Here is a 12,936-nt window from a genome sequence, read left to right on the forward strand (position 1 = left end):
CTCCTATGTCTTAGTCATCTTATTTAATACAAGCATGTTTAGTGTTGCAATGTTAACTCATATATCAAACCTGTGATCTTCCTTACATTTCTTCATTGCAAACAGACTCAGTGCTCCACATGAAGAACTGGATAGTTTCCTTTACGTGAGTCATATTGACTTAATTCCATTTATGATTATATAAAAAGAAATAGATTTTATCAAAATTCATAAAAATGTGAAAAAAATGAACCAGCAGCAAGTCTGTTAGGGCCTGTTCTATATTTGCTGGTCATTGCTGGTCACATGATGAGAATTTCAATCGAAACTGATTTACAGCTAATGATCCATTATAGTGCTCATTCTGATTCCCATTTACTACTCAAAATTATTTTCCAGCTTTGCACGTTGTCAATCAGAGTAACTCCCAGATGCAAAAGTATCTTGTTTTAATGGTCCGCACAGAGTATCAAGTAATTCTACATCTTTAATGGTAAACGGCTGTAAATCTACATACTCACCTGGGGGGAAACAACCAGTAAACATTCATGTGGGTCAGACAACATTCATACTATCCTCAGCATCAACAAGCTTAGAGAGACTTGCACCATTAATTTTTAACTTTAGCTATGAAAGTGTACACTTACTTTACCTCTTCTCACCCATTGGGCGTGGTACTCACCTTTTTTACTATCTATTTACCTTTCCCATTGGAAGTGGCACTTACTTTGTTGCTAATTAACATTACTACTTCACAAAATGTAAATATCACAATCAAATGTCTGAAACTTCAACTAAGAATGGCAGTATGTTCTGACACATAGGGATTCACAGAAGATTCTGTTAACAGGTTTTTAAATAGTTTTAAAAGGTATTGCATGTAGAGATGCTGTTAAAAAGGTGCTGTTCATTGGACCTCATCACTGAAGCCACAGGGGAGAAATTTCTTATGTGATCAGCATGCATGATTTGGCATTTATAACAGTAGAAATGTCAGGCGTCATGAAGATAAATGTGAACACCTAGGTATAGCACTGAAGTGGATGGACAGGGTTTCCTGCAAAAGAGAAAGATCTTATCTTGACCATTGAGGCATTTGGTACAATAATAAAATGTTATTGTTCGTTTCAAGTGGCAGACAAGCTGAAATTACCTGATATAGGTGGACACATTAACTTATGCTCAAGCTAGCTTTCATCCTCTTGTAGTCAAGGCTGATTATTTTCAACAGATAGCTCCAAGGTCTAAAGTCACAGCAGATTGTCAGATTCAGATTTACTGAATTTATCACATATGCATCAAACCATATGTACATTGAAATGCATCATTTGAGTTAACAACCAACACACCCTAATATGTGCAGGGAGCAGCCCACAAGTGTTACTACACATTCCATCGCCAACATAGCATGCCCACAATGTTCAACAGAAAAACACAAGCAGCAACAACAACATAACAAAAGATAACAACAGCTAAACAAGCCCCTTTCCAACCCTGCCATCCCCTTGCACACACAGATCTCCAACCACAGCAAAGGCTCTAGTCCTTGGCACCAGACTTTTAAACTTACATTATGACCATGTTAATTGGTTCCATTATAGACCCCCCAACAGTCCATGGGATTTAGAGGAACAATTTGTAGAGAGATCACAGACTGTTACGAGAAACATGAGGCTATGGTTAGTGATTTTAACTTTCCACATATTGACTGGGATTCCTATTCTGTACAAGGACTAGATGGGAACAACAGGAATTCTGCAGATGCTGGAAATTCAAGCAACACACATCAAAGTTGCTGGTGAATGCAGTAGGTCAGGCAGCATCTGTAGGAAGAGGTGCAGTCGACGTTTCAGGCCGAGACCCTTCGTCAGGACTAACTGAAGGAAGAGTGAGTAAGGGATTTGAAAGTTGGAGGGGGAGGGGGAGATCCAAAATGATAGGAGAAGACAGGAGGGGGAGGGATGGAGCCAAGAGCTGGACAGGTGATAGGCAAAAGGGGATACGAGAGGATCATGGGACAGGAGGTCCGGGAAGAAAGACAAGGGGCGGGGGGGGACCCAGAGGATGGGCAAGGGGTATATTCAGAGGGACAGAGGGAGAAAAAGGAGAGTGAGAGAAAGAATGTGTGCATAAAAATAAGTAACAGATGGGGTACGAGGGGGAGGTGGGGCCTTAGCGGAAGTTAGAGAAGTCGATGTTCATGCCATCAGGTTGGAGGCTACCCAGATGGAATATAAGGTGTTGTTCCTCCAACCTGAGTGTGGCTTCATCTTTACAGTAGAGGAGGCCGTGGATAGACATGTCAGAATGGGAATGGGATGTGGAAATAAAATGTGTGGCCACTGGGAGATCCTGCTTTCTCTGGCGGACAGAACGTAGATGTTCAGCAAAGCGGTCTCCCAGTCCGCGTCGGGTCTCGCCAATATATAAAAGGCCACATCGGGAGCACCGGACGCAGTATATCACCCCAGCCGACTCACAGGTGAAGTGTTGCCTCACCTGGAAGGACTGTTTGGGGCCCTGAATGGTGGTAAGGGAGGAAGTGTAAGGGCATGTTTAGCACTTGTTCCGCTTACACGGATAAGTGACAGGAGGGAGATCAGTGGGGAGGGATGGGGGGGACGAATGGACAAGGGAGTTGCGTAGGGAGCTCTACACTTCTTTTTGGATTCCAGACCTAATCAGTTCCCCTCTACCACCACTCTGCTCCGTCTAGCGGAATTAGTCCTTACTCTTAATAATTTCTCCTTTGGCTCCTCCCACTTCCTCCAAACTAAAGGTGTAGCTATGGGCACCCGTATGGGTCCTAGCAATGCCTGCCTTTTTGTTGGGTTTGTGGAACAATCTATGTTCCGTGCCTATTCTGGTATCTGTCCCCCACTTTTCCTTCGCTACATCGACGACTGCATTGGCGCTGCTTCCTGCACGCATGCAGAACTCGTTGACTTTATTAACTTTGCCTCCAACTTTCACCCTGCCCTCAAGTTCACCTGGTCCATTTCCGACACCTCCCTCCACTTTCTAGATCTTTCTGTCTCTGTCTCTGGAGACAGCTTATCCACTGATGTCTACTATAAGCCTACTGACTCTCACAGCTATCTGGACTATTCCTCTTCTCACCCTATCTCTTGCAAAAATGCCATCCCCTTCTCGCCATTCCTCCGTCTCCTCCGCATCTGCTCTCAGGATGAGGCTTTTCACTCTAGGACGAGGGAGATGTCTTCCTTTTTTAAAGAAAGGGGCTTCCCTTCCTCCACTATCAACTCTGCTCTTAAACGCATCTCCCCCATTTCACGTACATCTGCTCTCACTCCATCCTCCCGCCACCCCACTAGGAATAGGGTTCCCCTGGTCCTCACCTACCACCCCACCAGCCTCCGGGTCCAACATATTATTCTCCGTAACTTCCGCCACCTCCAACGGGATCCCACCACTAAGCACATCTTTCCCTCCCCCCCCCTGCATTCCGCAGGGATCGCTCCCTACGCAACTCCCGAGTCCATTCGTCCCCCCCATCCCTCCCCACTGATCTCCCTCCTGGCACTTATCCGTGTAAGCGGAACAAGTGCTACACATGCCCTTACATTTCCTCCCTTACCACCATTCAGGGCCCCAAACAGTCCTTCCAGGTGAGGCAACACTTCACCTGTGAGTCGACTGGGGTGATATACTGCGTCCGGTGCTCCCGATGTGGCCTTTTATATATTGGCGAGACCCGACGCAGACTGTGAGACCGCTTTGCTGAACATCTACGCTCTGTCCGCCAGAGAAAGCAGGATCTCCCAGTGGCCACACATTTTAATTCCACATCCCATTCTCATTCTGACATGTCTATCCACGGTCTCCTCTACTGTAAAGATGAAGCCACACTCAGGTTGGAGGAACAACACCTTATATTCCATCTGGGTAGCCTCCAACCTGATGGCATGAACATCGACTTCTCTAACTTCCGCTAACGCCCCACCTCCCCCTCGTACCCCATCTGTTACTTATTTTTATGCACACATTCTTTCTCTCACTCTCCTTTTTCTCCCTCTGTCCCTCTGAATATACCTCTTGCCCATCCTCTGGGTCCCCCCCCTTGTCTTTCTTCCCAGACCTCCTGTCCCATGATCCTCTCGTATCCCCTTTTGCCTATCACCTGTCCAGCTCTTGGCTCCATCCCTCCCCCTCCTGTCTTCTCCTATCATTTTGGATTTCCCCCTCCCCCTCCAACTTTCAAATCCCTTACTCACTCTTCCTTCAGTTAGTCCTGACGAAGGGTCTCAGCCTGAAACGTCGACTGCACCTCTTCCTACAGATGCTGCCCGACCTGCTGCATTCACCAGAAACTTTGATGTGTGTTGCAAGGACTAGATGGGATAGTGTTTGTCAAATGTGTTCAGGAAAGTTTCCTGAATGAGTGCATAGAAGTCCCAATGCGAGATTGCGTGATATTTGATCTCCTATTGGGGAACGAAACAGGGCAGGTGACAGAGGTCTGTGTAGTGCAAACACTTTGCACCTAGTGACATATTGCCATTAGTTCCAAAGTAAGTATGGAAAAAGGTAGGTCTGGAACTCGAGTTCAGACTCTAAATTGAAGAAAGGCCATTTTTGATGCTATCATGAAAGTGTGGATTGGGACAGGCTGTTTTCTAGCAAAGGTGTACTTGGTAAGTGGAAAGCCTTCAAAAGTGAACTTATGAGAGTACAAAGCTTTTATGTGCCTTTCAGAGTAAAAGATAAAGATAACAGGTTTAGAGGTTTTCCAGAGATATCGAGACCCTGGTCAAGTCAAAAAAGGAGGCGCATAGCAGGTATAGACAGATAGGAACAAATGAGGTAATTATGAATTATAAGAAATGCAAGAGAACACTCAAAAAAATCAGGAGATCTAAAAGAAGGCATGAATTTGCCCTAGCAGACAGGGTGAAGGAGAATCCAAAGGGATTCTACAGGTATGTTAAGAGCAAAAGGATTGCAAGGGACAAAATTGATTCTCTGGAAGATCAGAATGATAATCTATGTGTGGAGCCAAAAGAGATGGGAAAGATCTTAAGTAAATTTTTTTTTGCACCTGAGGAGACTCAGGAGACAGAGACAGGAAGTGTTTGCTATTTTAATTTGGCAAATTAAGGTGGACAAATCCCCAGGTGTTCCCTCAGACCCTGTGGGAGGCATGCAGAAATTGCAGGGGACCCAGCAAAGATATTTAAATTATCTTTAGGAACAGGTGAGATACCGGAGGATTGGAGGAGAAGTAATGCTGTTCTGCTGTTTAAGAAAGGCTCTAAAAACAAACCAGGTAATTATAAGCCGGTAAACTTGACATCAGCAGTGGGAAAGTTATTGGAAAATATTCTTAGGGACTGGATATATGAGTATTAGGATAGAAATGGACTGATTAAGGATAGTCAGCATGGTTTTGTGTATGGTAGGTCATGCCTAACAAATCTATAGAGCTTTTTGAGTAAGTTACCAGGAAAGTTGATGAAGGGAAGGTAGTGGACGTTGTTTTTACATGGTCTTACGTGGGAGGTTGGTCAAGAAAGTTCAGTCATGTGGCATTCAAGATGAGGTAGTAAACTGGATTAGGCATTAGCTTTGTGGTAGTAGATGCTTGCCTCTCAGACTGGAGGCCTGTGACTAGTGGAGTGCTGCATGGATTGGTGCTGGATCTGTTGTTGTTTGTCATCTATATCAATGATCTGGATGATAACGTTGTTAACTGGATTAGCAAATTTGCAGATGACACCAAGATTGGGGCATAGTGGACAGCGAGGAAGGCTATCATGACTTTCAGCAGGGTATAGAGCAACTGGAAAGATGAGGTGAAAAATGGCAGATGGAACTTAATGCAGACAAGTGAGAGGTGCTGCACTTCAGTAGGACCAACCAGGTAGGTCTTGCACAGTGAACAGCTGGGCACTGAGGGGTGGAGTAGAACAGAGGAATCTGGGAATACACGTCCATAATTCATTAAAAGTGGCAGCACAGGTAGATAACGTCGTAAAGAAAGCTTTTGGTACATTGGCCTTCATAACTCAAAGTATTGAGTACAGGAGATGGATGTTATATTGAAGTTGTATAAAATGTTGATGAGGCCTAATTTGGAGTGTTGTGTGCAGTTTTCGTCACCTACTGAGAGGAAGGATGTAAATAAGGTTGTAAGAGTACAGAAAAATTTACAGGGTTGTTTCCGGGACTGGAGGACCTGAGTTTTGAGGGAAGATTGAATAGGTTAGGACTTTATTCCTTGGAACGTAGAAAATTGAGGGGAGATTTAATAGAGGTATACAAAATTATGAGGGGTACGGATAGGGTAAATGCAAGCAGAAATTTTTCACTGAGATTGGATGGGATTACATATGGATGTCATGGGTTAAGGGTGAAAGGTAAAAAGTTTAAGGGGAACATGAAGGGAAACTTCTCCACTCAAGAGTATCATGAGAGTGTGGAACGAGCTGCCAGCACAAAACTGTGAAACTGCATCACTTAAGAGAAGTTTGGATAGGTACATGGATGGTAAGGATACGGAGGGCAATGGTCCAGGTGCAGGTCAATGGGAGTAAACAGTTTAAATGGTTCAACACAGACTGGATGGGCTGAAGAGCCTGTTTCTCTGACTCACAGAAGTCAGGCCCCCTGTGGCCTGGACTCCAAGACTTGCAGTCATCAGGCCTTCAACCTCCAGTCTCCAGCCCAGACTTGCCCAGATGTCTGAACTCACTTCAACCTTCAGCTATGCCCTCAGGACATCATCAATCTCTGGATATGGATGCCATGACTCACCAATCACGGGTATAACATTTGAGCCTCGCCCTCCTCCCCCTCCCCCCCAGGACTGGCCAATCATGGATCAGACCTCTGGGCCCTGATCCTAGGGCTCGCCAATCATGGGTTTCATTGCAGGACTTGCCAAATGTGGGCTTGACTTCAGATCTTGAGCGACCCAATATCTGGGATCATCAAACATGATTGTGTGCCAACTTAATTCACTGCCACATGCTCAGCATCTCCACTTTGATGGAGGTTGGAAATCAGAATCACACATTAAATTGCTAATCAATTTAGCATTTCAATTTATTTAGAAGCCACTGAATTTCTAAACTAGAACACTAAATCAGCAATCCATAAATAACAACTGGGAGTTATGGAACCCACCTGTGATATAATTAATATAACAAGATTTAATCTGGGATGTGACTGCAAACTTCCCAGTATATGGATACACATAATGACAGAATATGGAAACTCCTTATAAAATAAAAACAGCAAATTATGGAAATACTCCATTACAGATTCAGCCTGACCTGCTGAGCGCCTCCTGCTTTTTCTGTTGTAATTTTAGATTTCCAGCATTGGCAGTTTAAAAAAAATTCTACTCTGGATATCAATCCTCTAACTTGCATGCTGGACCGGTAATTAAATCAAGGAATTATTTTTAAAAAACTAACACTGCCAAACTGGGTAATCAAGTTTGTGTGGATGCTGTGTGATGTACCCCACCCCGCCAAATAACAGACAATACACCATATACGATTAAATGAATTACAGTTTATAGATCTTACTGGAACTATGTAATTAATAGAGATAAAATAAAAAAGGAAAGTAAAAGGCACCAAACTTATCAAAGTTCAACCACTTCGTGCACAACAGTTGGAGCTCAATTAACAGGGTCCTCTTTCTACCATTCGATCTCCTCCGATCTCCTCAACACGCAGCCTGGGACCAACCACGGTGGTCAACCAGATGCTCCACACGTGTCTGTCTTCATCTCCTCTCCTTGCTGAAGACTCTGGGCCTTGGACTCCCACTCGGGGTCCATCCTATCGGCCAGCTTACAGCATCGCGTCCACTCTCTCAGTCCCTATCGCGCCTTCTCCCCCAAAGCCCGCGCAACACAATAGCTTACAGATACAAAAGAAAGAATAACACCTATCCCAATTGGTTCGTTCTCTCTCTTATCAATAATATAACCCAAACAAGCAGAGAGAGAGAGAACTCCTTACATTGCAGTTATTTCAGAAAAGCCATTTTAATTATAACATAACAAAGAAGCCGTTTGATTAGCCTACGCAGTAACATAAAAGAAGAAATCCCTTACACTCTCCCCCCCACTAAATAAAGTCATGTCGTCATGACTTCTAAATAACGCCCACCCTTCCTGCAGAGACAAAAACTCAATCCAGGTACAAACAGTCACATGGCTCCCCAAACAGTAGAACTTACGCCCTGTTCCACAGGCGCTACATAGGCCAATCTATCTGGGAGTTTCCTAATCCTCCGAGACCTTCATACCTCCTCACCTAAACCCTTAAGGCTCGGACACCACTGGGGATACCTTGGGTCTGCTTGCCAACTCCTCTCTCGATCTCTCACTCATGCCCCCACTGCAACTCGGAGCCCCCTGTCCCATGTCCAGGGCCCTGCTTCTTTTCCTTCAGGGTCCTGCAGTAACCCGGGCTGCCCACAGCTAACCCTCTCCATTACACCTGACTCAGTGGGAGAAGGGCCAAAAGTCTCTTCTCAATCAAGGGGAAGTTAGCGAAAGGCAGCATGTACCACACATCCAGCACATCATCCTTCGAAGCCATATTCTTCCTCATTCCCTCGATCGGTAGCTGCTGTTTGATTTTCTCCGAACTGAAGCACTTAGCCTGGGCTGCCTCTGCAGCCTCTTCAGCCTCCTGCAGTCGAGACGTCAGCTTCTTCTCTGACACCTCCAACTCTCGCCCCAGTCTCAGCAGTTCTGACCCACGCTTCATGTCCATCTCCATCTGGGACCCAATTACACCACCAGCTTCTTCCAATCTGTTCTGGATCCATTTCTTGAGTTTCTGCTGATCCTTTCGAAGATTGGTCATTGTTCCGTCTCTCTGGATTAATTCATCAGTACATGACTGCAGTTTCGGCTCGGAATTCCTTTCTCCGTCTCCGCTTTGAGAAGCCTGAATTCCCAATTCTTCAATGGTTGTCCTGGACTCCGGCACTCGCCTCACATCATCGTCCCCCAAGGCAAATCCAAACCCTAGATGATCATCCACGTACGCCAAAACTCCAAACACCTCCACATCCCCCATGGTCTTCCCCATGCCCCGCGGGAAGGTTGCAAGGGCTCCCGATATGCCCTGTGGCATCTTTTCGAATCAGAAGAGTCCTAGGGAACCTATAACGGCTGCCTTCTCCTTGTCGGCCTCACTCATCGGGGTCTGGCAACATCCACTCCTCAGATCCAGCACATTAAACCACATCGCACTATACAAATAGACCATAGCGTCTTCGGCCCTCAGGACCATATTCTGGTCAATGACAGTGCGCCTGTTCAGAGTCCTATAATCCACACACATGCTGCCTACGTCTTCCACGGTTACAGGGTCCAGTCGCCACGACCTCTCTCTCACCGAGGTGTCTTCAGCGGTCAACTCCCCTCCCTCGTGGTATTTTGGAGCATCTACTAAGAAGGTCTTACCCTCAGATACTTCCCCGGGCCGTACCACAATCGGCTCTCGTTTAAATTTGGTACCGGCCCAAGGCTGCTACACACGTGCTCACAAGCAGTTCAAAACGCTGGGTGCACAGACAATGCCCCCATGAACTCCAGTTTCACTAACCAATAATCGTCTTCTGGATAATCACTGGCACTGGTACCCCAAATCTCCAGTGCCCTTAATGTTGTCAAGGGTAAATGCTTCAGACACCGGTTGTAAAACGAACTGTACAACAACTTGACCTGCGCCCCGGTGTCGAGGATGGCTTTTGCATAGCTTCCATCTATCCGTAACGACACATGGGGGCGTGGTCCCTCTAAGCCCTCAGGAATAGGGTCTTTTCCTTTCGGAAGTTCCTTGGTACATTGCTAGGAATGTACTCCCCCAAAGACCCCAAGCTGTTCCCCCACTGGGCCTCCACTAAGTTTCCCAACACCTCTCTGATCAGCTGAACAACTGAGGGAGGGGCTGATCCCCTTAAATGATCCCCCTGGCACTACAACCAATTTAGCTGCCCTCCTAGCCAGAGAAGATACACTGAAAACTTTTCCCCAATCTCCTGACACAGATATGGAAAGCCCCCCAGGCACTGCATTTTACTTCCTGTCGAACCAGACGCATTTCCCCCGCTTTCAGATAACTGTCAGCTATCACTACGGGGTAATTGAACCTGAAGGTTCTAACACCGTCAACAGCCCGCCTACTCAATCTTTCAACTAATCCCTGTCGCTCTCCCTCAACCGAGCACTGCCACTCATCTAACAACTGAGAGATCCGCTCTGCCCACGTCTCATACGCCTCTGCCCCTTTAGGGGTGGACAATATCCCAAAAGCCAGGCGGAGCCTGCCATAGCTGGAATATTTATCTGCAGACACTACCTCAGAATCAGACCACTCTTTCCTCTCTCTCCTACCTGTATGGACAGCCCCTGGTCCCGCTGGCATTGGCAGTCCCACCACCAACTCATCAGTGCTAGTCTGAACTCGAACAAAGACCCCACCCAAAATGCATGCAGTAATAACCAGCAATCCCACAGGGACACAGCAGCATTGATTTAAACAGGGCAATCACACAGCACACCGCTGAATCCAATCTCGGACAAAGCCCCCAAATGTAGCCCCCTAGTACACCTCAGGCTCACTCAACTCGCTCTCGTCTAGAGGAAGCAGCCTTCGGCCCGCGAAACTGGGTAATCAAGTTTGTGTGGATGCTGTGTGATGTACCCCGCCCCGCCAAATAACAGACAATACACCATACGCCAATTTCCTCTGGGATTAATAAAGTATGACTAATACTAATACTAACATGCGAGTAAATGATTACAATTTATAGATATTACTGGAACTGTGTAACTAATAGAGATAAAATATAAAAGGAAAGTAAAAGGCGCCAAACTTATCACAGTTCAACCACTTAGTGCTCAACAGTTGGGGCTCAAGTAACGGTGTCCTCTTTCCACCATTCGATCCCCTCCGACCACCTCAACCCACTGCCTGGGACCAACCATGGTGGTTGACCAGATGCTCCACACAAGTCTGTCTTCGTCTCCTCTCCTTGCTGAAGACCCTGGGCCTCGGACTCCCACTTGGGGTCCTTCCCGTCGGCCAGCTTACAGCATCGGATCCACTCTGTCCCCATCGCGCCTTCTCCCGCAAAACCCGTGCAACACAACAGCTTACAGACGCACAAGAAAGAATAACATCTATCCCAATTGGTTCATTCACTCTCTGATCAATAATATAACCCAAACAAGCGAGAGAGAGAGAGAGAGAGAACTCCTGACATTGCAGTTATTTTAGAAAAACCATTTTAATTATAACATATGTCATGTGTGAAGCCAAGCAGGGCTGCAGAACGGATGCTGTTAATGAGAGAGATAATGAGAGACAATGGAGAGCCATTCAAAATGCTAATAAGAGAGAACAGAGAGATAACGAGAGAGGACACATAATTCAGTATGTTGGCGTCTGCCACAGACAGTTTGCTTTGAACCCGAACTGTTCATTAACAATCCTGCTGAGACAATAGGAAGTGTGAAGTTTGATGGACAGGTGATACCCCATCAGGGGGATAAAAATAGTGGGTTTGCTGAGGCACGACACACACGCCACGACACCCTGGAAAGAGCATTGTGCCCCACGTTGGTGGGAGTTTGGAGGACCGATTCGCGGGAATCGGTCAGAGGCTCACAGGGTGTAAAGGTACGACCGGTGGGGACCTGTTGTGTGTCCGCCCTTGCCTGGGTGCTGGGTTCACCACGGAAGAACGGTCGCATCCGGAATGGAGGGGTCACAGTCGGTGACCACAGCGGGATCAGAAGGCATTGAAAGGTTTGCCTGAAACCTCAACTGTATCTCTCACTCTCTCTCTCCTCAACGGTACAACAGCGATTACTTCGAAATACACTAGACTGAACTGAACTCTACTTCACCTTAAGACTGATCATTTTACCCCTAGACTGCGATAGAGCTTGGTTGATTCCTATTATCCTATTTCTGTCTATATGTGTATACTATCATTGCTAACCTGTTACATTTATATCCTTGCGGTTAGTGTACTGTATTACTTATTTTTGTTAATAAAACTTTATTAGTTTCTAGTAATCACAGACTCCAACGAGTGTTCCATTTCTGCTGGTTTGACAACCCAGTTACGGGGTACGTAACATAAGTGGGGGCTCGTCTGGGATTTTAAACACCAAAATTGGGACTGGTTAAATTGATTGGGTTAAATTCCTGAATTAAAAAAAGGGCAAACAGCAGAAATGGAGATTGAGGAATTTCCAAAAGGCGCCAACCTTGGAGGCATTAGAGGATGCCAAGAAAGCAGAATTGGCGACTGTTGCAAAACGGTTGAATCTTTTAAAAGGGAAGCAATGAGCAGAGCGGAGATGCACAGAGCCATCGTAGAGTATCATGTATCTGAAGATGTGTTTCCCCACGGGGAGCTGGAGGTGGTGTCTATGAGCAAATCTGGTGGGGAGGCGGTGCAGCTGCAGATGGAAAGATTAAGGCTCGAGCATGAGTTCCCAGTAAAGCAGCTAGAAAGGAAAGAGAGAGAAAAGCAGCTAGAACGGGAAGAGAGAGAGAAGCAGCTAGAACGGGAGGACAGAGAGAAAGAAAGGGAGGCAAGAGAGAAGGAAAGGGAGTTTGAGCTGGAGAAGTTAAAGATAACGCGAGAGGGGGGCCAAATGCTGGACCAAGGTGGAGGGTTCAGGCGACCCAGGTTAAGTTGAGCTGCAGAACGGATGCTGTTAATGAGAGAGATAACGAGAGCCAACGGAGAGCCATTCAGAATGCTAATAAGAGAGAACAGAGAGATAACGAGAGAGAGACACATAATTCAGTATGTTGGCGTCTGCCACAGACAGTTTGCTTTGAACCTGAACTGTTCATTAACAATCCTGCTGGGAGAATAGGAAGTGTGAAGTTTGATGGACAGGTGATACCCCATTAGGGGGATAAAAATAGCGGGTTTGCTAAG

Source organism: Mobula hypostoma, chromosome 3, assembly GCF_963921235.1.
Source record: "Mobula hypostoma chromosome 3, sMobHyp1.1, whole genome shotgun sequence".
Lineage (NCBI taxonomy): Eukaryota > Metazoa > Chordata > Chondrichthyes > Myliobatiformes > Myliobatidae > Mobula > Mobula hypostoma.